The sequence below is a fragment of the Carettochelys insculpta genome, chromosome 6, assembly GCF_033958435.1.
Source record: "Carettochelys insculpta isolate YL-2023 chromosome 6, ASM3395843v1, whole genome shotgun sequence".
NCBI classification, from domain to species: Eukaryota; Metazoa; Chordata; order Testudines; family Carettochelyidae; genus Carettochelys; species Carettochelys insculpta.
Genome location: NC_134142.1, coordinates 64241771 through 64265945, shown reverse-complemented (window position 1 = coordinate 64265945; position 24175 = coordinate 64241771). Strand labels below are relative to the sequence as shown.

Genomic DNA, 24175 nt, shown 5'->3' with positions numbered 1-24175 from the left:
CCAAGCCATTGTGACTCCGTTAGCCGGTAACCCCCGCTCTCAAGCAAACCTGAACACAGCAGCATTTCTCAGGTCCGCCCTCCTTTCATCACCCATGACAACCACTTTAGCCAATCGGCGGGGAGAAGCTCAGCGGTCGTCAAATCATCGTTCATCGTGAGAGCAAGCCGCCGTGCTCTCAAGAGACGGCAGGCTAGTCAGCGCCTGGAGGAGGGGAGGGGGGAGTTTATTGCGACGGTAGAGGCTGGGAGCAGCTGGGTCTTGCGGGGACTGCAGCAGGCATGGGAGCGGCGGCAGAGAAGGGGTTAACTCTGCTGGGGCGGGACGCGGGCCCCGGTATACCCCGCTAAACGCCCCTCGCCCCTGGGCGCCAGTCCCGCTTCTGGCGGGCTCCCTCCCGGCCCGGCTGTCACCATAGAGACCGCACGCGATGGGCCGGGCGTTGAGCCGGGGCCCGCGGCGCTAGCCCCGAGCGCTGGAGGGGAGCCGCAGGGGCGCGCTCTCCTCAGGCCTTAACTCTGCCCCCACCGGGGAGGAGCTGCCAGCGCCCGCTCGGACGCGTTCCAGGTGAGAGCCGCCTGCCAGGCGGGGACGGGCTGGAGCTGCCCCGCTGGGCCCCGCGGCCGTCGGGCGTTATTTACCGCTGTCTCTTTTGTCTTCGCGCGGGGCGCTGCCAGTGTCCGGGCATCGTTCGCTCCGCATCCTCTGGCGGATGGCAAGTGGGGCCGTGCGGGATGGAGGGCGCCGGAGCCGGGAGCGAGGTGTGATTTATGTGTGCCCGGTAATGGGCAATGGCCTTCATGAGCGCGAAGGGCAGGGCAGGGAGCGTCAGGGCCACCGCAGGATAAGATCCTGTTGCTGTATCCTTTCCTCCTTGGGTGCAGGCTGTCAGCGACGGGAGGCTTTTTGTTGCATCAGAGCACTTGGTGTCATTCCGACGAGAGGTGCTGTTTTATAGCGTGAGCCTGTTCTGGAAATCTCAGCTGCGGTGTAACGCTGATGTTTTTTGTGCGCGAAGCTTTAGGGTGCAACAGGACGTTCTCCGAAAGGTATTGCTCTCGCAGCACAGGTTGCGTAGGTTGTACGGGAGAACAGTTCCTCCTTGGTTTGATTTAAGGTCAGCAGGTATGCTGGAATCAAGCAGTATTATTGTCCACCTTGGCCCTTCTACTCTGAAGTTAAGTTTTTAGTCACATGATTATTATTTTTTTTAAGTTACAATTACTAGAAAAGAATATGCAGTATCGTGAGCAGGTATTTGTCGTTTGGTATTGAAACAGGCAAATTTGTAATATTTTTTGTCTATTTCCTTTTCTTATACAAATATGTTATGTATATGTGTATATAATGGTATAATGGTGTCTGTTTGGCATCTGTCACATTAAATGCTGGAAACATTAACAGAAGTTATATCCATTATATGAATACAGACATGAGATGCCTTGGTAATCTATAGTTGTATAGCTGTACCCTGTGCAGTTGTAACAAACAATACACAGACAAAAATTTAGTATAGGAAAGGCCTTTTAAAATATGATTTTGTCCGTCACTGGTAGTATGTAAGGGTGTTATATGCAAAAATAATGTATTTTCTGTCATTGAGGGTTGAAAGTTGTGTGTACAGTGTTGTTGTACTTCTGTTATCAGGAGTGCAAAAACAGTGGGAGGAGAAAGAAATTCCACAAAAAAAATCTAACCTTGAGGATTTATGCTGTGGCAATAGGAACCACTGGTGTGGACAGGGATGGGTTTATAAATTCCGATCAATTGCTGTGTGTGTCAGTTGGGAAGAACAAAAGAAGTTGCACGCTTATAGTTTAGCCTCGTGTTTATGGTACACTACATAGTATTTCTGGTGAAGGTATTTATAATGAAGGTGAAAGAGAATTTGTTAAATCAATTATAGTTAAGACATTCTAATTGTAATCTTGTTTACATTAGTTTGATTTATGAAAGATGAGCAAAGTGATTTGTGGTGTGTATAAAAGAGTATACTTACTGCTAATACTTACTTGGCAGTCATAAAATAATTTTTGCCACAGTGTGTCTAAATACTTGCTTATGATGGAAATATATTATTAGCTTCAGAAAATATTTTCATTTTTATTTGCTTCACATCTGTACCTGTGTGGTTGGTACCTGCTGAGTCTTTAACTTCTTCGTGGTATATTAGAAGCACTAGGGGATTAGCCCAGAGGTTCAGATTGTCAGAATGTGTGAGAATCAGGTCTGGTGGAGTCACACAGTACTGCATGTTACATATTTGGTTAAATTGTAACGCTGCAGTTTTCAGACCTTAGTCAGTTCTGTGTATACCAAAATAAAAGTTGTATGGTTTGCTAAAAGGATAATGTTTTTCCTTATCCATAACTGTGTTTTAACTTTTATAGCAAGAAAATTAGAGCTAATACAGCCAATTATTTTTATATATACAATATGAAACATCATGTTGGAATGTGCAATTGTCAGTATTCACTTTACCTTCTGTTAAACGAGAATGTGATCGTACAATAAGAATACTATTAAAAAAAGTTGATTGTGACACTATGCCCCCTTTTTTATGGGATACATCTTTTTGACTGTGTTGACTGAGTACGCATAACTTGAATATGCTTGATGCAAAAATGGGGCAAGTAATCTATCATGAAAGAGCTTATAATACTCCAAATGTGTATATTCCATTTGTGTGCATGTATCTTTCTTGTGTGTGAAGTTAGAAATATGAAACATAAGCCAGTTGTATTAATCTTGGTCTTCTAGTGAAAGCCATCAGTGTACTTGAAGAACTTAGGGGACCAGTGCTCAAGGCAATGATCTGTGAATGGTCTTGTGTGTCTGGAAAGCGTAGACTGTTATACCTGTGGATTTGCAGGGCTCTCTGCAGGTATCTAGACCTATGGATGCAGATGTTGATATCTGCGGCTCATTTTTGTGGATGTGGATATGAATTTTGTATTTTGAACCCCACAAATTTGCATACATTTACTGTATATCCATGAATATCCACATCTGTAGATGTCACTGTGGATATTTGTGGCTCATTTTTGTGGATACTGTATCTGCTCAGGGCTCAATGGATTGTGATTAGTCCTACAAAGCAGGTGTCTATGTCATCTGGTGATGGAATCCATCCTGAATTTTGTACTTTTCAACTGATGGGGAGAAGGAGAATTGAACAGAGTCCTGGCCTGGGGGAAATTCTTTTTAAGGGATGGGAATCAAACAATGATTCCTCTCTGTCTCAAGAGAGCACCTGAAGAGTCCTGGAAACAAAGAACTCTAGTGAAGGAGTGGGGAAAGGAAGCAGCTGGGCTCAGGTCAGAACAAAGATCAACTCTGGCTCCAGTTCAACCTGAAATAAGGACTATGGTGAGAAGTTATGGTTTGTAACAATTTCTCTTAGTGTACTGTTTAATTTAGTTTCGTAACTCACTTTGATCATCCTGTCTTCACTTGCAATCGCTTTTTCTACCTAAGAAAATCACTTTTTCGTTATCAAACTCTACGTAAATAATTGTGGGAGGACAACAGCTGTGCATATCTCTCTTGCAGTGATAAGGAGAGTGAACTCTGAGCTTTCTCTGCATAAAACTTTTGTGCTGAATAAAATGATTTTTTTTGGAGTTTTGATCCCTTTTGAGGGCTGTGCTCCTGGGTGCTATCAAGTCTCTGTAACTGAGCCTTCCCAGAACTGAGCTGTTTTCAGTGTCTGTGTTACTTTGCTGGGGGTCTCTTACCCCAAATCTGTGTCTTTGTGTGGGGAGCCAGAGATTCTGGCCCAGCAGGATAGAGTGGTGGGGTGCCCCAGAGGGCAGGTAGGTGAGTTCAGCACATCAGGTGACAGTCTGAAGGGGATCTCTGTGATCCAGACCAACATCTTCTGTATAGTTTCTATGTATTCCCATTTTCTGCATCATTGTTGCCTCCATTTAGGACCATACTATTTTTTTCAGTTTCAGAGAAATGCTTAGTATGTGGCCCAGCCAGCCTTTATTTCTTTGAAACACCCTCTCCTTCAGTAACAAAGAAACCAGCTCCTTCTACTTGACGTCACAGATAAACCAGGAACCTAACGACTGTTCAAAATTTACAATGTTTAATAGCTAATTCAGGAATCCTATGAGAGTTAAAGTTTGCAGAATCAAATAATTAGAAATTGCATACTAAAAGTTCTAAGAACTGTAGATCATGCTTTGGTTAAAATGACTTGCCATCAACTAGACCAGGGGTCAGCAACCTTTCCCAGGTAGAGTGCTGAAATTTGACCTTTTGACCTGTATGTCAGGTCTGAGTTCCAGTGATACTTTTTAAAGTCACTAGTAGTCCTACTTACAACAGCTTCATTAATAAAAAATTACAAATGCAGCGTTTTATATTTTAGGCGGTGGTTGGTAGCATTAGCTGGTCTTTTTTGTTAATCCACAGGTGGCATGGGTTTGAGCAGCTGCATGGGGGAGGAGGGGTTGGGCTGAGTTATCGCTTTGCATGCCAATGAAAATTGGCTTGTGTGTCACTCTTGGATCCCGTGCCGGGGATTGTTGACTCCTGAACTAGACAATATATAGATTTCTTCTTGGCATCAGTGGTGAAAGATTTGTTCATCAGATTAAATAGATATATTTACCATTTTTAATTGACCAGAATATTAACATAAATCAGGTCTTTAATTTCTTTGTCTCGTTTTTTTAAATCTTTTGCATTTCACTCAGGGTGTGTCTATACTGATAGCTAAATGACAAAACTGTGGTATTTGAGTTGTTTAACTGAAAGACAGAAGTTGTGCCATGGCAAGTGGCATTAGGAATGGTGTGTTGTCAGCGAGATTGGCAGAAGAGCAATGAAGTGAGCACCATTTGTTGGGAGTGGAAGTATTTTGTCTACAAAAGAGCTGACAAAGATTTAGCAACACAGCTGCCACGTCGCTAAAAGCTGTACAATGAGGTTTCAGAGTACGCGACTCCAGAGTACACGATCCTGCTTTTATGCAGCTGACCCCAATTCCTACACTAAACCCTGGAAATGCGTTATTTCCAGTTGTGCTTAACTTGTTACCGACCCCCCCCCCCCAGTTCCGCATGGCCCTAGCTCAGCCCTCCCCCTCAGCTCTGCTCACCACCTGTGCATAGTTCCTGCTCCCCTCCCACCCCCCCGACACCTCTGGCTGTAGCTCACCACCGCTCCGGCGTGACTCTGGCTTAACCTCCCCAGCCTTGGTTTAACCCCCCTACCGGCTCGCTCCCCTCCCCCCCTGTGGCTGCAGCTCACTCCTCACGTCTGTCTCTGGCTCCGGCTCACCACCCCTCATGCGCAGGTCCAGTTCAACCCCCCACCCCTGTTTAAACCCCACATGCATGGCTCCAGTTCAACACCCCTGCCCTGGTTCAAACCCTCTGTGTGTTGTTCCAGTTCAGCCCTCCTTGTGCTCTGGTTCAAACCCCCCATGGCCCGATTCATCACCTCTGCGCACAGCTACGGCTCAACTCCACCCCTCACCCCCTGTAGTCCTAACTCACCCCACACTTGGCGCCCCCCCACATCCAATGGCCCCAACCCACAGCCGGGCTTAACCATTGCCAACTGCTCCCCAACCCCAGGACTTACCTTTCTGCTGCTTTCTCAGCTGCAGAATGTGTGTTCCACTGGGGGGAAAAGCCGGACCCCCACTTACTTGAAATCTGGGTTACGTGAGGGTACTTGGAGTGGAAGCCTAGTGTAACTTGAAGGTCTACTGTATACTGTAGACAAAGCCTTAGAGAATGAAGCTAGACAGGATAATGTATTTATTATTTATTTACTTTGCACACACCGTGTGCTTTATTGTTTGGGCTATGTGCTGCTGGACAACATTTAACAAGTTAACTTTCTTTTCTTCTTTGAAAACCTTGAACACCACATGTTAATTTTTTTTAAAACAAAAGCTAGGCCTAGCCATGTCTTGTGATGCCCCTAACTATCCCTCCTCTCACAATACCACCCAACCTTTCACGTAGTCTAAGTTTATAATAAAACCCCTTGGGGTGTACTTTTTGAATTTTCCGATTTTTTGACCTTTGAGATACATAAATAAACACAAACACTGTCCATTTGACAGCTTCTTCCATCTCATTCATTAAAATATTGTATGTGCTGCGCCCCATTATGCTTTTTATTCTGAGCTAGGTATGGAGTATGGTATGCTCATAAAAAACACACTACATGTTATAGCTGAGCTGGGTGAAACTTGGTTATAGGCTGAGTTAAAAACCTCAGTGAGGTTGGTAGATTTGGTTCTATGATCAGTTAGCATAACTGTAGGCTGACATTAATCACAAATCCCCAACCAAGATGAAAAGTGTCTTAGGTTAGATAGTGGAGGGGCTTTGGCTTGAGTATTGTGGGTGTGGGAAGAGGAAGATTTAAGAGGCTTGGAACTGTAAGGTGAGAAACTATTCTTGTTTTCCTGGTTCTTCCTGCATTTGAAGAAGTAGGATTTTGCCCATTCCTTGTAAATAAGCAAGATTGCATTAAAGAGAATACTGGATTCCGTTGTCAATTTCTTTCCCCAATCAGAACATTCCCATGGCTACAAACTTGGAGCTGCACCAGTTCAAAAGGGATAACATTACTAGTATGTGGGCAGAGCGTGGCAGTGGCAAGAAGGGGCTGAGTATGGGGGATGGTAGCTGACAGTGCCCCCTGTCCCAGCAGCCCACCGCTACTCCCAGGCCTGATTGCACAACTGCTCCAGGTAAGGATGGACCTCAGGCCAGGAGTGTGAGACCGTTGGTATACATCATGCTTATTCTTGCCATGAATGCAGGAGACTGAACTTGATGACCTCTCTAGGTTCCTTCCAATTCTATGATGATGTTGGGATCCCTATTTTCACATTGTGCCTGATTCTTACTATTAGCTGTGATCACTAAAGGTAGATGCCAGAAAAGAGTTTAACTTATCCAAGGCAGTTGGCTTGGTTTGGGTCTGAAATGTGGATATCATTATTACTGGGGGGGGGCTGGCAGGAACCTTCTTATTTTTTAAAATTGTTTTGGTGACATGTGAGGAGTTTGTCTATTTAAATTTGGTATTATGCTCTTACGGTGAAACAGTTTACTGATATGCTTGTGATTCTGTGGTGACATGACTTTTCCATGTTATAGTCTTCTCCTAAACATGTTCTCTCTGAAATAGAAATTTAGTTAATGTCAGTTTTGGCATCCTCTTTTCTGCATAATGCTATCAAAATGGTAAAAAAATCTGTTAAAAGATTACTTGTGACTTTTACTGATGGAGCACTCATTGCAATAGGCAACTTTAGACATGCAAAATGCTGTACTACTTTAGGGTTGTGTCATCATTATGCAAACTTCTTTTTATAACTAATAGGCTATCCCATAAAAGCACCCTTCAATTTTTTTTTAAATTTATAAATTAAACCATCTTTGTTCAGTCACTTTTTTGCAAGTAAAAACCTTTTTTAGTTTTAGCCTTTTTACTTTATAATTCTGATTACTTTGACTTTTAAAATGAATTGTTGTGATACAGTTTAGGCTCCTTTTAAGGTAAAATGCTTAACATGAGGTAAGTATTGAGATTGTGCAACTACAGTAAACACTTCAAAAATGTAATGAATAGTTAACTAACTTCTTAAGGATTGCATGAAAAGCTGTAACAATTTTGAAACTCTTGTCTGTTAGATTAATAATATGAGTAAGTTTTTTGTGTGTGTTTGGCTGCTCAGCTAATGAAAGAATATTTCAGCTCGGAGTAGGATTCTTCTAATATTTAAGAAATTGTGACGACTGTATTTTGAACAGTATGCTTGCAATACACAAGCTAAACTGCAGAGAAGGTCATCAAAAGATACTTGTCTTTTTGCCATGTTAGCTGGACAATTAGGTTCACTATTGTGGTCGAGGAGTGCTGCGACCGATTAAATTTACATAAGATATTATTTGATAATTAGTGCAACTTTGTAGTCCACCTCTGGTGGATAGTCCCTTTGCCCCTCTCATCCTAAACACTTTGTTACTGCTTACTCATATTTTTGAAAGGTCCAGAGGAGATCATTGTGATCATCTAGTTTGATGCTCTGAATGCAAAGCGTAGGACTTCCCTGAATTAATTATTCAGGCTCATTAACAGTGGTTGAACTATATGTATTTTAAAAAAGACATTTGATCTTGATTTTAAAAATCTGCAGTGACAGAGCCTACAACAGCCCTTGGCAAGCTGTTTTAACTTTTCTGAATGCTCTTTTGAATCTTCTTGAATTTTTCAACATCCTTGAAGTATGGACTCCAGAGGTCAATTTGATCTCAAATCCAAACCCTGCTGCAGAGTCAGGACTATTTCCTTGCCCTTTTAGTGTAAGGTTCAACTCATACAAATGACCAGTAACGTTGACAAGATATTAATATTTGAGCAACAAGTCACAGTCTTCATAGCCAAAAATGAGTTCATCTCATTAATGCAGATGGCAAGAAGAGACAAACCTTAGCCACAGGATAATTAGTGAACATTGCTCTGCATTAATAGATAGGGTATTCAGAATCTACTTCCTTGAGCTGTGAATGAAATTGACTGCAATTAAGGGCATGGGAGAGAATCCAGTTGATAATATGAATGACCAGTCCCATTACATTTGAATTATGTTTCACAAGATTGTGCACAGTGTCTCCTGATTCATAATACAATGACAGTTAAAAAGTGGGCAGTTCAGCTGTTCTCACAAGAATAGGGAATTCCTTGGATTTGCGGACCATGCTAGGTGCACCATCTACACACACAAACACAAGTTCATCCAACTGTATTTCTTGTTTACAAAGTTCATTGCCGTTTTAATTGTAACAAAAGAGCCATATATAGTTCAGTACTGAGGCGTATTTGACTTTCAAGTCATGGGTTGTCTATCTCTGGACGAGATAAAGATGCAGGTTGTTTGTGTGAAGAAGTGAAAATGGGGTGGCAACTTTTGCAGTCTAATTTTTCAGTTGTTTTCTTCCTGTCAGGAGGCAAATGCTAGCTGCAGGTAAGGCTTGACACCCTGTGATGATGATGTGTGAAGAAAGAACAGAGAATTCTCAATTAGCTTTAACTGGTACTTGGCATCGTGTGTTCCGTAGAACAGTATGAGGGGTTTGGGGCATTTGCAAGCTACTTGCATGTCAGCTCTCAGAGTATATAAAAAAAACCTCTGACTGATATTTCTTATTCCCAAATGTAGTGGTTGTAATTAGGTATCTTCTGCATGTCTGGCACAGGGTAGAAAACATCCTGCATTTTGTTGAGAAAGAAATTGCAGCAAAGTGTGTGTGGTGGTGGTGCGTGGTGTTCAAAAATAATTTTCTTGGGTTCAGCATTATGGCTGGAAGCAGACAGTAGGCAGGGAAGGGGTGGGAAACAGTGGGAAGGTGGCAAAACCTGGGCGGGGAGCTAAGTGGAAGCTTCACCCACGGCCCTTGGTGGCACTCATAGAGCAGCCATACAAAGTAGACTAGCATCAGAGAGGTAGCGGTGTTAGTCTGTAACTTTGAGAACAACAAGAAGTCTTGTGGCACCTTATAGGCTAACAGATATTTTGGAGCATAAGCTTACTGTTAGTCTATAAGTTGCCACAAGACTTCTTGTTGTTCACAAAGTAGACTGACATCAGGGGTAGGAAAACCAGCGCTCATTTGGGGGATTACATTGTTCTGTAGGACTGGGATGACAGCCAGTGGCTACAGAACTTCAGAATGTGTAAGGCATCCTTCAGGAGCTGTGTGTTGAGCTGGCCCCTGAACAGTGTTGCAAGGACACCGAAAGAGAGCTGCCTCCTAGGTAGAGAAGTATGGGATGATTGCTGTGTGGAAACTGGTGACGCCCAATTGAGATTGGTCGGTTGCAAATCGGTTTGGAATGGGGGAGGTTTACCCTTGGAGCTGCACTTCTGCAAGTGTGCAGGGCAGTAAGTCTCATTTTGCTACAGAGGATTGTGACTCTGAGAAATGTGCAGGAGCTAGTGGCTGGCTTTTTGGAAATGGGATTCCCCGATGGTGGAGGGCAATAGATGGCATCCACATTCCAATTTTAGCACTAGCCACCTTGCGACTTAGGGCATCAGCCGAGATGTATATTTCTCAATGGTGTTGCTGGCACACGTGGATCATGGTGTGTGTTTCACAGATGTCAGTGTGGGGTGTTCTGGAAAGGTGCATGTTGTAAGCATGTTCAGAGGAACACTGGGTTCTATATAAGTTGTAGGTGTGGACTTTCCAGATCACAAGATTACAGTGGTGGGAGGTGAGAGGGGATGTGGAAATGTCATTGTGATCTGGAAAGACCTGGCATATACTTTGCAGGCCCTAGCTCACGAAACTGGACAGAAGTATGATGCGTTCTTAACAAGCTGAGCAGGCGTTGCATGGTGGTTGAATGTGCCTTTGGGAGATTGAAGACAAGATGGAGGTGTCTCTGTGATAGTCTAGATTTCACTGAGAAAACTATTTCCATGGTTATTGTGGCTTATTGTACTTTGCATAATTTGTGTGAAAGTAAGGGGGAATTGTTTGCAAGGGTAGTGCACTGAGGCACAGCATTTATCTGCAGAGTTGAGTAGTTGGACACAAAAGCTATCAGGAACCCAAAGGGCTGCAGTCAACATCAGGGAAGTTTTGAGTGCGCACTTTGGAAATGGGAGGGGGGCACTAAAATAGGCATTGGCAACTCCCAGTTGCTATTGGACAGTTGTAAATCAGTTTGGGGTGGGAAAGTCTGCCATTAGTATAGTGGCTGTATTTCCCTATGTGCAATACAGGGCACCTGGTAAAATTGCTTGGTGTTAAGGGAGTTCAATGGCAATCCATTAGAACTATGCGGTACAAACATTCAGTATAACATTAAATTGACTGAGCACCTGTTTAAATCATGTACTGCATTATTGTAATAAAAATAGGTAAAAATTAAAAAATATATAACTATAATTAAGTGGTTATTGCTCTATAGAAGTGCCTGCCTTGCCTTATCTTGCTGTTCTCCAGAGTGTGGGCTGCTAGTGTGAGGGCTGGTAGTGAGAGAGCGAGAGAGAGGGAAGGGGGTGCTGGAGCCAGAGCAGGGGAATAGGAGTATGTGGGTGAGGGCTGAGGTATGCAAGTGAGCTGTTGGAAATCAGGGCTGGGTGTATGTACAGGAGGGCAGGAGTCAGGGATAGGGGGCAGGGGTCTAGACAGGAGGCTGGGAGGAGCCCCAGGGCTGGCTTCTGGAACAATGGAAACTGTTTGATGTTTTTGCAGCAGTATTAAAAAGAGAATTAAACCTACTAGGCAAATTTAACCCTGTCACCCTATCCCCATTTAAATTTCACTGGAGTCAGTGGATTTACAACAGATAAATTATGGTGTCCGCTTGTTTCCTAGTTACTGCTTTCGGGCCACCCTTTCCTCCCCCTCCCCTGCAATCCTGGCCTAGCTAGTTCTCCCCCATACCCAAGGGAAGGGCCAGATTAAGATAAGGGCAGCAACCTAATGGTTCAAGTACCCCTTCCCAAACAATGCTAAAACTTGATGGAAATCACTTATCTGGAAATCCACCTCTAATAGAGAAGTTGAAAAAATAATCAGGTTCTGTGGTAAGGTTCTCCCAGCTTTTAATTTGCCATGCATCAATTAGTAAAGTAACACAGGATATATTTTTTTTTAAATTGATCTATTTTCAGATAGTTACAAAACTCCAAAAGAATTATGTTATAAAAAGCAGACTTTCCTTTCTAACCATTAACACCTATGCAAAGTGGGGCAGCCAGACTCCCTACCCCCACCCTATTTCTCTCATCACCTCACCTTTTTCTAGCTTCTCTTGAAGGGTGAGGGGCTGTGGCCCTTGCCTTTGGGAGAAGGGACAGGCAGAAAGAAGGGAGCAGGGGGTTAGCCTCTGCAAAGGGTGGGAGGGGGTCCAGCTGCCTGAGCAATGTAAAAGGATCTGGGTCTCCCAGACCCTTTTAAATTGCCTGGGGTCCTGGGCACTTGCCCCCTTTGCGCCCCCCCAGTCCATCAGTGGGCCAGGCTGAATCCCCTCCCACACTCCAAACCCTGCTGCACCCCAAACTCTTCATCCCAGGCTCTACCTCAGAACATTCACTCTTAGCTGGAGCACCCTCACCTCATCTCACACCCCAGCTTTCTGTCCTAGCCTAGATCACCCCTCCATATTCTGAACCAATTATTTTTGTGCTCACCTAAGATCCTAGGGGCCCCACAAATCTAATAGCCCTGTCCTCCGGAAGGGTTAATCCATCCCTACCAGCCCTCCTTCATGATTCACCTTCTTTGTGCCCTTCTTCCTGCCTTTGCTGCCTTCTGAGCCCTGTCCCACACTCGTCATGGGACTCCTCCCAACCATAATCCCCCATCTAACCCCTGGCTTGGGATAAACTGCCCGTACCAAGCTAAGTGCAACCCCCCAGCAGCTGACCCCCAAGTCCCCCGAGAGTCTGCCCAGCCCCTGTTCCCCACCATAGGGCCCTGCCCCAACCTTCTTATCTGCCAGCAGTGTTTGGGGGTGGGGTTGGGTGAATATCTAAGACACAGTCTCCTCTGTCTTTCTCAGGCAATGTGAGCAAAGAATGCACGGCAGCCTCATCCCCTCGCCCTTACTCCACCCGCACTCCCATCACCCTGGGGACTGCTGGCAACAGCATGTTTAAACAGTCAGTTTCAAAGAGCAAGCCCACCTCCTCCAGCCCCTCAGCTAGCTCTTTAAACAGACCACCCCTGTTGCTTAAGGAGCTGTAAATTTAAAATTAGCCCGTTTTAAAAAAAAAAAAATCAGGATGCTCTCCAGGGAGCTAAAAAAAGAGACAGTCCTGGCTAAAACAGGACAGATGGTCACTCCAACCATTACTATTTACTGTAACAGAGCTTCCACATGCACCCTCCACCCCTTACAGTGCAACACATAATTGAAAACATGCCTTTAATGCTTGCAGCTGGGATTGCAGTGGGAGGCCTGTGACATTTTTAGCAGTAAGTAAAGGCATAGACTTTTTCTAGCATATGTCTTTTATTCATTAGACAGCAGTGCAAGGAAATGCAATGACACCCCCTCAACCTCCACTAGTAAGGGATGTGCTGGCAAAAGATTACACTTCACAGGTGTATGTAGGTCTAGGCATCATAATCACAGTTGGGAGAAGGGGTAGAGTGCATGGGGAAATTTGGACTCCAAGAAAAGGGAAAAGAATGTGAAGGTGTAGAAGTGGGATTTCTGGACACAGAATTTTGAAACTGCTGAGGGTGAGGGGCAACTTGTGTTGGCTCACTACGCTGCTTCACCAAGCACTTTAGAATCTGTCTGTTCCTCCATAACTCAGATAATGTGTTCTGTGGCTTGCCTGGCAAAGGCCTGTTTGTCCTTGCAGTTCCTCAGCTCCCTTTCCAAGGGCTGTTTTTGACATCTGTACTCACTTGATGACTGATTTAGCACTTTGCAAACCAAATTGTCTCATTTTTCTGAGGGCATCTCCTTATCTGTAGCAAACACTCAGAGGCAGTGCGCAATGGGACCACCGGCATCTTTGATACTAGACACAAAGCACAAAAAGGAGTCTATTAACATCAAGTCCTAAATTGCAGTATTTCACTTGGTGCAAATTACTTTGACTGCAAGTTTCACTCACTGTTCCTTGAAAGGAATGCATCTCGCCAAGCACCTTAGTCATGGTGAGTGAGGGGACGTGGGTGGCATAATTTGTGCATCCAATAAACATAAATTGCACCCGAGGCTAGAAAATTCCCTTTGAAATAGCATAGTCCTAGTTATGCCACAGTTGTTCACAGGCAGGTAATGTTGCGGCAGGCATCTCCTTGCTCAGAGTAAGCAAGAAAACTAGGGTACAACTTCTCTAGTCTTGTGGCTTTTGCCCTGCTCCGTTTATAGTCTAGCTACATTCTGCTTTGGTTCTGCTTTGCAAAAGTGATCCATGAACGGTGTGGTCTATTGTCTTACAGTGGAGGAGGGGACAAGCAGCACTGCTGTGGATTCTTCAGCAGAAAATTTACAAATACTCCTCCAAAAGTTTTGCTAGCTTTTCTCCTGTATTCTGTTGAGACCATAGCAAGGATCGACATACTGCTCTACCAGATGGATTAGCTACATAGGGATACATGCAGCTCACAGAAACACAACCAGTTTCCCACTTTTCTGTATTGTTAGTCCTGCACTCCACATTCCACAGCCACTTACGCCGCGTCTCATCCTCTGCTTCCTGGTTCAACAGAAAGCAGTTGCTTGGACTAGCTATGTCTGTCAGCAGTGGAGAACGGTTTCTGGCTACACTAGGCAAGCCCCTGGCTCTCATCTACTTCAGTCTCTTCGTCTATAATTTCATCTTCTGGATTAGGTTTTCTGTGTACTGCCTCCATGCCCTCTGAAGTGTTCCTAGGACTCTTGGCCGTGAAGGTGGGATTGCCACTGAGGATTGTGTCCAGCTACTTAGAGAAACAGCAGTCTTTGGTGAAGCACTGAAGCATCAGTTCGCTTCACAGGCCTTATGATAGGCTTGTTTGAGTTCTTTAATCTTTGTTCTGCACTGCAGCATGTCCCACTCATATGCCTTTTTGCACAAGGATTGAGTACGTGTCCTAGTTCCTATGGGTCACTTGCAGTTGCGACTGGCCAGATTCCTCTCCTATGTGGTGATCAGATCCCACAGCTCTGTGGCAGCCCAAGCAGGGGAGTGTTCAATACAATGGCCAGGCCCAGGCACCTCACGGTATGCTGACCAGAGTGGCTGCTTAGAAACTGTGGGAGAATTCTTGGAGTTAGTGAAAAAACACCTCAAGGTATTTACACTGTATGGTTGTGACAACACAGGGAGGGGAAAAGACAGTAGTTCCTTGTGGAGCTGGAAGCTTTTAGTCAATGTAAATGGCTGTTTTTTGTGACAAGTTATGTTGCAGTGTGCACGCTCATGCATTTTTGTTGACAAAACTTGCCTGTGTACACAAGCTTTTACTTGCGCTTTCTTCCACATTAGCTGCTGAAAGTGGGCCACATCCTCCCTGACTGCAGTGACCTCATTAACTCTGGCCTTCCTGTTGATTGGGACTGCCTCTTTTTCATGAGGCTGTATAATTAGACCTGCATCTGGTATTACCAACAGATGCATCTGACAAAGGGGGTCTTTGACCATGAAAGCTTATGCTCCAAAATATCTGTTAGCCTGTAAGGTACCACAGGACTTCTTGTCATTTTTAAGTTAGGGATGGTATAGTGTAGGTTTGCATATGACTCTGAATAACCTATCTGGTTTCTACCAGAGATCCTTACATAAGATTTCTTTATATCTAAATGCTGTGTTAGGGTAGCAGTTATGCAGCTCAGGCTGTGCCTGCCACTTACTGAATACTTATATGAATGTGATGAGTGACCTTCCAAATCTCGGTGGTAGTTTGCTTGTTTTGGGTGATTTTTTAAAAAAAAAAAATTCTCAATATTGTGCCTTCAATCTCTTGGATTTTAAATACATTTTCTTGAATTCCTCAATTTAAGAGAATTTTATGAAGTCATTCCTTCATCTGGTTATTGCCTAGATTTTTATTTAATGAGAAGACTGTTCTGTGGATGACCTTTTTACAGAGCTCACTGTTTTTGGACTACGATTTGATTTATTTTCATATTCCTTTTTTATAAAAATACTTTCCAGTACTAAGTATAATTAATTTGTCAGAACGTCAGAAAGCTCAATCTTAATACTTTCAGTATATTAGCTGTTTGAGATGTCTTCTGTTTTTAAGCGAAAAACTCGGGCTGTAGTTCCTTTTTTGTCAATATTGGACAAATATAATTTTGGTAACTGTCTGGAGCTTTCTTACTCCATCCTGAATCTCTGTTGAGCATCATGTTGAGATAACTTGTTAATTGCTTTGAGTGCAATTGAAGGAAAATCTCATCTGAGTATTTTAGTACAATCTGTTTTATTATAAGGGTGAGGTATATTTTTTCACTTACTTCTTTTATAGAATTTTATGCTCAGTAGCTTTTTCTTATTTGCATCCATTCTAAAATCTCCTCAATTTTGGAATGGTTCATTCTTATGGAGAATTTGCAACTCTTTTAACTCATAAATGCCTTTAATAATTCTCTCCTATAATAGATCTAGGACTCAGTCTTCCATTTCCTCTCATTCATTTTTTTCCCTTTGTTTTAGGGTTTATTTTTACATCCCTGTAGATACATGATTACAGTGATGCAACTGAATCATCTTTCTTGAGTTGAAAAAAATTATGTAAGGAAATAGCCATATTTCTGGTGTTGCAATAGGCACCCAAAATAAAAAGTTGATGTTGACTTCTAGAAGTCACGGTTAGCGTCCACCACTTTTTGATTTGTTTTAATAAAAAGGTCAGCGTAATCCATGAAAAGATGAAAAATTCCTATTGTACGACTTGTTCATTAAAATTATCTTGCATTTTTAGTAAACAAAGATGATTTTGCAATAAATAAATTCAATGCCCATTGTTTTGATAGGGAGGGCAAATACCTGAGCAATGATTGTAGAATTGCTCCTGAGAATATAATAAAAACACAAAAAAGTTATTAAGCAGATGGACTTCTTACTTTGATACAAAAAGTGACTCTCAGAATGAGGGAAATTAGAAGGTAAATGACCTAATGGTAAATAAGTCTTCTACCTACAAGTATGCATCTGTAACCAACCAGGCTTGGGTTCCCCAGAAACAAGGCTGCACCCAGAAGGCGAGTGCTATGTTTGGTTTATTGGAAGCGTGACACCTGCGACGGGAGCCCCGGAAACGCCGCAGTCACCAGTGGGGGGAAAACCCGACTCATCGGAGCTTCGCTCGGGGGACAGGCTCTGTAACAGACCTCCTAACACTAACTAATAAAGCTTAAATTCATTTACATAAGATTGCTTAAAATTGCCTATACATCACTCTCACTATCTCTTATGGCCTACTGCCAGCATAGCCTTGAAGTATTGGCAAGCGCACTTTGTTTTGCAGCTGTTGTTTTGCAGCTTTTCACCTTGCACAGACTGGTCTGTTTGGAATTCTCCTGAGGATTCACAGAGGGTTCGGACTGCACTCTCGACCATTACAATGTCTTCTCGCACCCTACAGCATCTTATCATTATCACAGTTTCTATATAATGGAGCTCATGCACTGCAACTTAACTCATTTCCCTTTCACCAGTCTGCATATATCACTGTACCCGATTGTTTCCCCTCAACTCTAGTAGTTTAAAGAGAGAAAGACCAAGACAATAAGGATCAACCAGTCCAGTAACCACACCATCACGTTGTGAGGGGATGACCTGTAAGATGTGGAGCAGTTCACCTAGTTGGCGAGTATTATGACCAGAGATTGCAGGAACAGACAATGATGTCAATGCGAGAATAGGGAAGGCAACAGCTGCATTCAAGTGTGTTCATCCCATGTGGAGATCAAAAATAATATTTGTGAAGACAAAACTGGATCTTCCACACAAATGTGAAGAGTGTGCTCTTGTATGCTTGAGAGACCTGGTATCCCAAAAAGTCTTCAAATCAAAAGCAACAGACATTTTTAAACATATGCCTGAGGTACATCCTTTGCATCAAATGCTAAGACTTGGTCACAAATGAGGAGCTTTGGAACAGAGCAGGACAAGAACCACTTGATGTTCAAATCAAGAGGATAAAGTGTGGATGGCTAGGCCACATTCCCATAAAGCCACCATCGAGTGTAATCCATTAAGCTCTCAAATGGAACCCACAAGGAAAACGCAAAAGAGGAAGACCTCAGACAATGTGGAGAAGATCTGAGATTGAAGGATAACAACTGAGGTACTTCTGGGGTCAGCTAGAAGTTTTGTCCCTAGACAGAGTGAAGTGTCAGACTTCTGGGTGACCTATGCTCCACCTGAAGTACAAGGGTTTAAGTAAAGTCAAGTAACTTTGGTAAAGGGTTGTTTTGAAAATGGGTGTTGGAAGGTGGCACCCCAAAGGGGCAGAATTAGTGGTTGGTAGGCCTAGTAGTAGTTAAAGTAATTTGTGTGCTTGTTGGTGGAAGAGTTGTTTACTATTATGCAAGTTGACTTTTCATTTCCTTTTTGGATTTGTGTTGAGTATGTTGAGCAACCTTAACTACTCTGTTAATTTTATTAAAATATTAATTCTTCTTTGAGTGGTCCCTGTCGGTGCTCCACATTAGGTATTGGGCTCACCCTGGTGCTGTAGTCTGGAGATTTTCAAAGCGGTGGTTAGCTGGACCGGATATGTGCAGTAGCGCACAGGGCCCTTTGCATGCTTTTGGTCACATGCATAATCCAGTCTGAGCCAATTCCTCTCAAGTGCTCTCAGCTGCAGACAGACTTCTCCTGCGCTTTTCAACCGCATGCCTGACAGAAAAATTTTTAGTCTGTATTAGTTGCTGTACATAGTTTTGAAAAGTTGTTCTTTTCCAGTGTGGACTGTAGTTCTATAGTGGGGGGGCGGAAAAAGTAATATATACTAAATCATTTTTTTTCTCCAAAGACTGAAGTGCTAAAGTTAAAATTCCTCGTTTAAAATGCCTGTGGCAGGGTTTTAGAAGTGTGACTCTTGCCGGGAGGCAAAACTGTCCCATCCCCGCCCCCCCCCCCAACCCCGATCATCGTTCCTAAGACCACCTTCACCTTTTCTGGAACAGCTACACCATGTTCATAGTTATGCTCGTTGAATGTCTCGCTTCCCTCCACCATCTTCTAGACCTTCTTATCTGCCATAGTCTTATCATCATCATCATCATCATGGGCCTAGGAGACATTCTCTCTCTCTCTCTTGCTCCTCCTCTGCAGATGCTCATCTCTATTGCTACCCTGATGCTACCAACACAGAGATGATCAGTACCGATACTATTAGTACAGCAGGTCTAGGGACAGATCTCCTGACTCACATCTGAAATACAGATGCTCAAGAACTCCATGAACACCACGCCCGCAACCCTCCCCATCACTGGCACAGTCTGCAATGGTTCACACCCACCTCTTGGAACTGGTGGGAAAATGAATAGAAGAACATATAGAGGTGAAAATGGAGGCTTACCATACTGATGTCTCCTCATCATCTCCAGATGAAGCTGTTATCTCAGTCAAGAATTCCCTTCTGGGCTGTTTTAAAACAATTTCAGGACCTTTTTAAAAGGGTGGCTCAAAGTTAGGACATGCAAGTTACAGAAGTTCAAGAAAAGCAACATAAACTTTTAAAGAACTTGAGACCCCCAACATCATCTAAAATTGCTATTCCACTTGATTCTGCCATAATGGAGGAGGTGGACAATATCTGGCAGATCCCCGTCTCCATCCCAGCCACTAAAAAGAGAGCAGATAAAAAGTATTTTTGTGCTATCAGAGGGTATGGAGTTTTTATTTAACCATCCCCAACCAAATTCATTGGTAGTGGTGTCCTCTCAACAGAGATCCAAAGCACCACAGTATAAGTCGACTGTCTCTGACAAGGGTGCTAAAACACTTGACTTATTTGGGAGAAAGGCCTACTCATCATCCACTTTGTTATTGTGTAAGGCTAATTATGCAGGACAGTTAGCCAATCATAACTTTGACAATTACACAAAACTAAAAATCCTTAACGTACTGCTTACCAGAGACTAAGAAACCTATCCTGAAAGCTGTTGTACAGGAAGGTTATGCAGCTTCTTGCACAGGATCCATATAGCATTAGGTGTGGCTGACACTGCTGCATGATCCACGGTGACAGCAGTGGTTATGAGATGCATCTTCTGGTTTCAAACATCTGGTATACCTAAGAAGTTACAAATTAAAGTCGAGGGCTTAATATTTGATAAGACCCAAATTGTTCAATGAAACTACTGACACTGTCCTACACTTGAGATGCTACAACTACCCCTTTCAGTGGCAACCCTATCAGCAATGGGTTAGGATCAAAGTCGACAACCCCAGAGACCATCTAGACAGCATAACCAGCCACTGTGTAACCCACCTGCTTTGACTCCTCAGTTGGGACTGTTTCCCCCATACCTGCTGTCCAGCACAAGCAATTAGTTCAACACCTTTTCCACCATTGCTTAAGACCTTTTCACCGACAATGGTCCAATATCACCACAGACAAATGGGTACTGGAAATAATTTCTGCGGGATATATCATTCCCTTCTGTTCTATTCTGCCTACTACCTCCCCCACCCCACCTCTCTTCAGGGTTCCCTTTCATGAGACTCTGTTGAAACAAGAGGTTGATTGTCTCCTTTCTATAGGAGCTGTAGAGCAGGTACCAGACGAAGTCAGAGGGAGGTGGTTCTATTCTCAATATTTCCTCATATTTTTGGCTTTTCATGTTACATTTAATTTGGTAGTGTTTATGGTCCTTTCTATTTTCCTCAGTAAGATTTGACTTTCACTTTTTAAAATATGTCTCTTTATCTCTCACTGCTTCTTTTACATGGTAGTTAAGTGACAGTAGCTCTTTTTTTGGGTGTTTCACTGTATTTTTTAATTTGGGGTATAGATTTAAGTTGGGCCTTTATTGTGGTGTCTTTGAAAAGTTTCCATGCTGTTTGCAGGGATTTTACTTTAGTCACTGTGCCCTTTTATTTTCCGTTTTAACTAACCTCCTCATTTTTGCATCGTTCCCCTTTTTGAAATTAAATGCCATGGGGTTGGACTGCTGAGATGTTCTTCCCACCATAGGAGTGTTAAATTTTACTATTTCCAGGTGGTTCTGTTACAGTTACCTCTTGGACCAGATCCTGCACTCCACTCAGAACTAAATCAAGAACTGTCTCTACCCTTGTGGGTTCCAGAACCAGCTGCTCCAAGAAGCAGTCATTTAAGATATTGAGAAATTTTATCTCCGCATCTTGTCCTGAAGGGACATGTACCCAGTCAATATGGGGATAATTGAAATGCCCTACTATTATTGAGGTTTTTTTATTTAGATTGCTTCTCCAATTTACCTTAACATTTCACTGTCACTGCCCTGGTCAGATGGTCTATAATATATCCCTGCTAGAGTCTTATTTGAGCATGGAATTTCTATCCCTAGAGAGTCTATGGATTCTTTATTCGTTTGAGACTTTTACTTCATTTGATTTATATTCTCCTTCACATATAGTGCTACTCCCCGACCTGCACGACCAGTTCTGTCCTTCTGGTATATTTTGTACCTGGGTATGATTGTGTCCCATGGATTGTCCGCATTCTACCGGGTTTCTGTGATGCCTATTACATCAATATCCTCTTCTAATACAAGGCACTGTAGTTCACCTTTCTTATTATTTAGACTTTTAACATTTGTGTATAAGCAGTTTAAAAACTTGTCATTATTTATTTGACTTCTCTTTCCTGATGCGTTAGTCTTTTCCATGTGATTTTTTTCTCTTCTAGTCCATCCCATGCTTTATCCTCTTCCATCTTCTCCTCCTGACTACAACCCAGAAAATCTCTATCAATAGACTCTCTTTTAAGAGAAGTCTCTGTCCAATCCATGTGCTCCTCTGCACCATTCAGCTTTGTGCCATCTCTTAGTTTAAAAACTGCTCTATGAACTTTTTAAGGGTAAGTGCCAGCAGTCTTTTCTCACTTTGGCTTAGGTGGAGTCCATCTGTCCTGTATAGGCTCTCCCTACCCAATAGTTTCCCGAGTTCCTAATAAACCTAATCCTCTTCTCCCCACACCATTGTCTCATCCACACACTGAGACTGTGAATTTCTGCTTGTCTACATGGCCCTGCGTGTGGAACTGGAAGCATTTCTGAGAATGCCACCATAGAGGTCCTGGATTTCAGTCCCTTTCCTAGCAACCTAAATTTGGCCTCCAGTATTCTGTCCTACCCTTGCTTATGTCATTTAGTACCAACATGTACCACGACCACTGGCTCTTCTCCAGCACTACACACCAGTCTATCTAGATGTCTTGAGAGATCTGCAACCTTTACATCAGGCAGGCAAGTCATCATATGGTTTTCCTGATCATCGCAAACTTAGGTATCTATGTTTCTAATGACTGAATCTCTCATTACTAACACCTTTTCCTACTGACTGGAGTTACCTCCCCCAGAGAGTTATCCTCCATGCTAGAGGATACCACATCATCTGGAAGGAGGGTCCCAACTAGGGGATGGTTTCCCTATGCTTCCATTGACTGCTCTCCTTCCCTGAGCTTTTGATCCTCCTTAACAGCACAGGGGCTGTCTGAATGGAGGTGGGACAATTATACAGTGGCCTGCAAAACCTCATCAGCATATCTCACTGCCTCCCTTATCTCCTCCAGTTCAGCCATCCTGGCCTCCAAAGCCTGCATTCGGTCTCTGAGGCCAGGAGCTCTTTTCATCGAATGCATACATAGGCCACTTGACTGTGGGGTAGGTAGTCATAAATGTTACATTGGGTGCAATAAACAGGTTAGCTCCCACTCTGCTGCTGGGCTTCTGGCTGCATTTTTTATGGATAATTAGATTATGTATTAGATTACGTATGGGGTTATTTTTTAAATGCAGTAATTTGGGATATAATTTTTGTTATAAAAGTTTTAAAGAATGTCACAAGTAACTAGCTCCCTCTCAACTCCCCAGCTAAACTCCTTCCTGTTTGCAGTCACCCTGTTTACAAGCTCCTCTGATTGCTTCCTGTCACACTTCATATACCTCTAGCCTTCCTGACTGGTAGCCCCACTCCTGGCTATGACTCAACCATTGAGCAGAGAGTTCTAGATTTCATATTGAAACTGCCAGCCTCAGAACATGGTCTTTCAAACAAACAGCTCAGCACACATTCAGTCAAATGCACAAACAGACAAACTCAAGCCCAGTACACAAGTAGCAAGTAATCCCTAAACACAAACACACAAGCCAGCCAGCCAGCTACTTAGTTAAGTTATCATTAATATGTTGCATCAACCAGTGGGCCTACAGCCACTGGTGGGCCCTGGGGCAAGGTGGAATGTGGGGGACCAGTTCTGTGTCCTGGAAGGAGTGGGGCCAAGTGCAGAAGGGGAGGGACCTAGGGAAGCCTTCCCTCAGCACTGCCTGAACCGCAGCACTGGGCTCCCTCTCCACTTACTCAGAGCCACACGCAACAGTGGAGCACCGCTGCTGCCAAAGTAGTGGCAGCAGCCAGAGCACTAGGCCCCTTTGAAACTCTGGGCTTGTGGCAACTGCCCCCTTTACCCCTCCTGTTGGCGGACTTGATATCATTTATCTTGAGGTTGAGAAAAATGGTAATGTTTGTACAGGGCAATATCAGAGATTTAAGGATTTAAACAGAGTAAGAAGTTTTGATGACATAAGTCAGCTCTTCTCTCAAGCTACTCCTACATTAGAGAGTTTTGTTGACAAAACTTGTGGGGTCTGCACTAAAAATATGTTCTGTCAACAGAACATGCTGCTTTCATTGACAGACTTTTGCGTCTTCCCCATGAGGCAGAAGACCTTTCTTGACATAATCTGTTGACAAAGAAGATGTGTGGACACTCTGGGGGTCCTGTGTCGACAGACAGGGCTTCTGGTTGGCCGTTCTGTTGGAAGAGCAGTTGGGCACTCCAGCAGATTGATAGAGCCATTCTCTTTCACGTGTGGCTGCAATTTGTCAACAGAAGTTTCGTCAGAGGTTGCTTTAGTGTAGACATATCTTCAGAGGCTATTTTTCCAAAGCCCATTGTCTGCAGCCCTCCACATCTGGTATTCTTGTTCCTGTTTCAGTTTCCTCAGTGCCTGTTCAGCCAGCTCCAAATAAGTAGCTGCTTCACTGGGGATAATGCCAAGCTAACACTCCTTCCTGCCTGGTTCCTAAGAGACTTATACTTTCATTCTCCATGCAAGTCAGACACATTTGCATTCTCCACACCTTTATTTCTTTCTGAGGAATCTAGTTGCTCTATGTGTTAACTTACCTTGTGCCATGAGCAGTTCCTGGATAGTATTCATGTGGAGACAGCTGAGGTAACTGTTCCAGTACACAGAACAGCTGATAACCCACTGGTGAAGGGAGGAGATAGATTAGGGTGGACACTGGCAGCTGGTTACTTCTGGCAGCACGCAGTGTTCTACCCCTTCTCAGAACCCTCTCACTGTGGTACTAGGAAACCGTTTTGTTGAACTTGTTACAGGAGACAAAGAATCGCCCCATATAGCAGAGGAGAAGCCTCGTACCCCCAAGGCTGGGAAGTCTGCTGCCACCACTGCAAGAAGGAAACGTAGAGTAGTGGTG

General features: G+C 43.5%; 1 protein-coding gene across 5 annotated transcripts in view; it reads left to right on the top strand.

Annotated features, from left to right (window-relative positions):
- Nucleotides 1–238: 238 nt before the first annotated feature.
- TTBK2 (tau tubulin kinase 2) overlaps nt 239–24175 on the top strand; it is a 155128-nt gene continuing 131191 nt past the window's right edge. For all 5 annotated transcript variants that reach the window (XM_074997082.1, XM_074997083.1, XM_074997080.1 and 2 more), the window contains exon 1: nt 239–567. The gene's annotated coding sequence lies outside the window, so the exon portion shown is untranslated. The remainder of the gene's footprint in view (nt 568–24175) is intronic.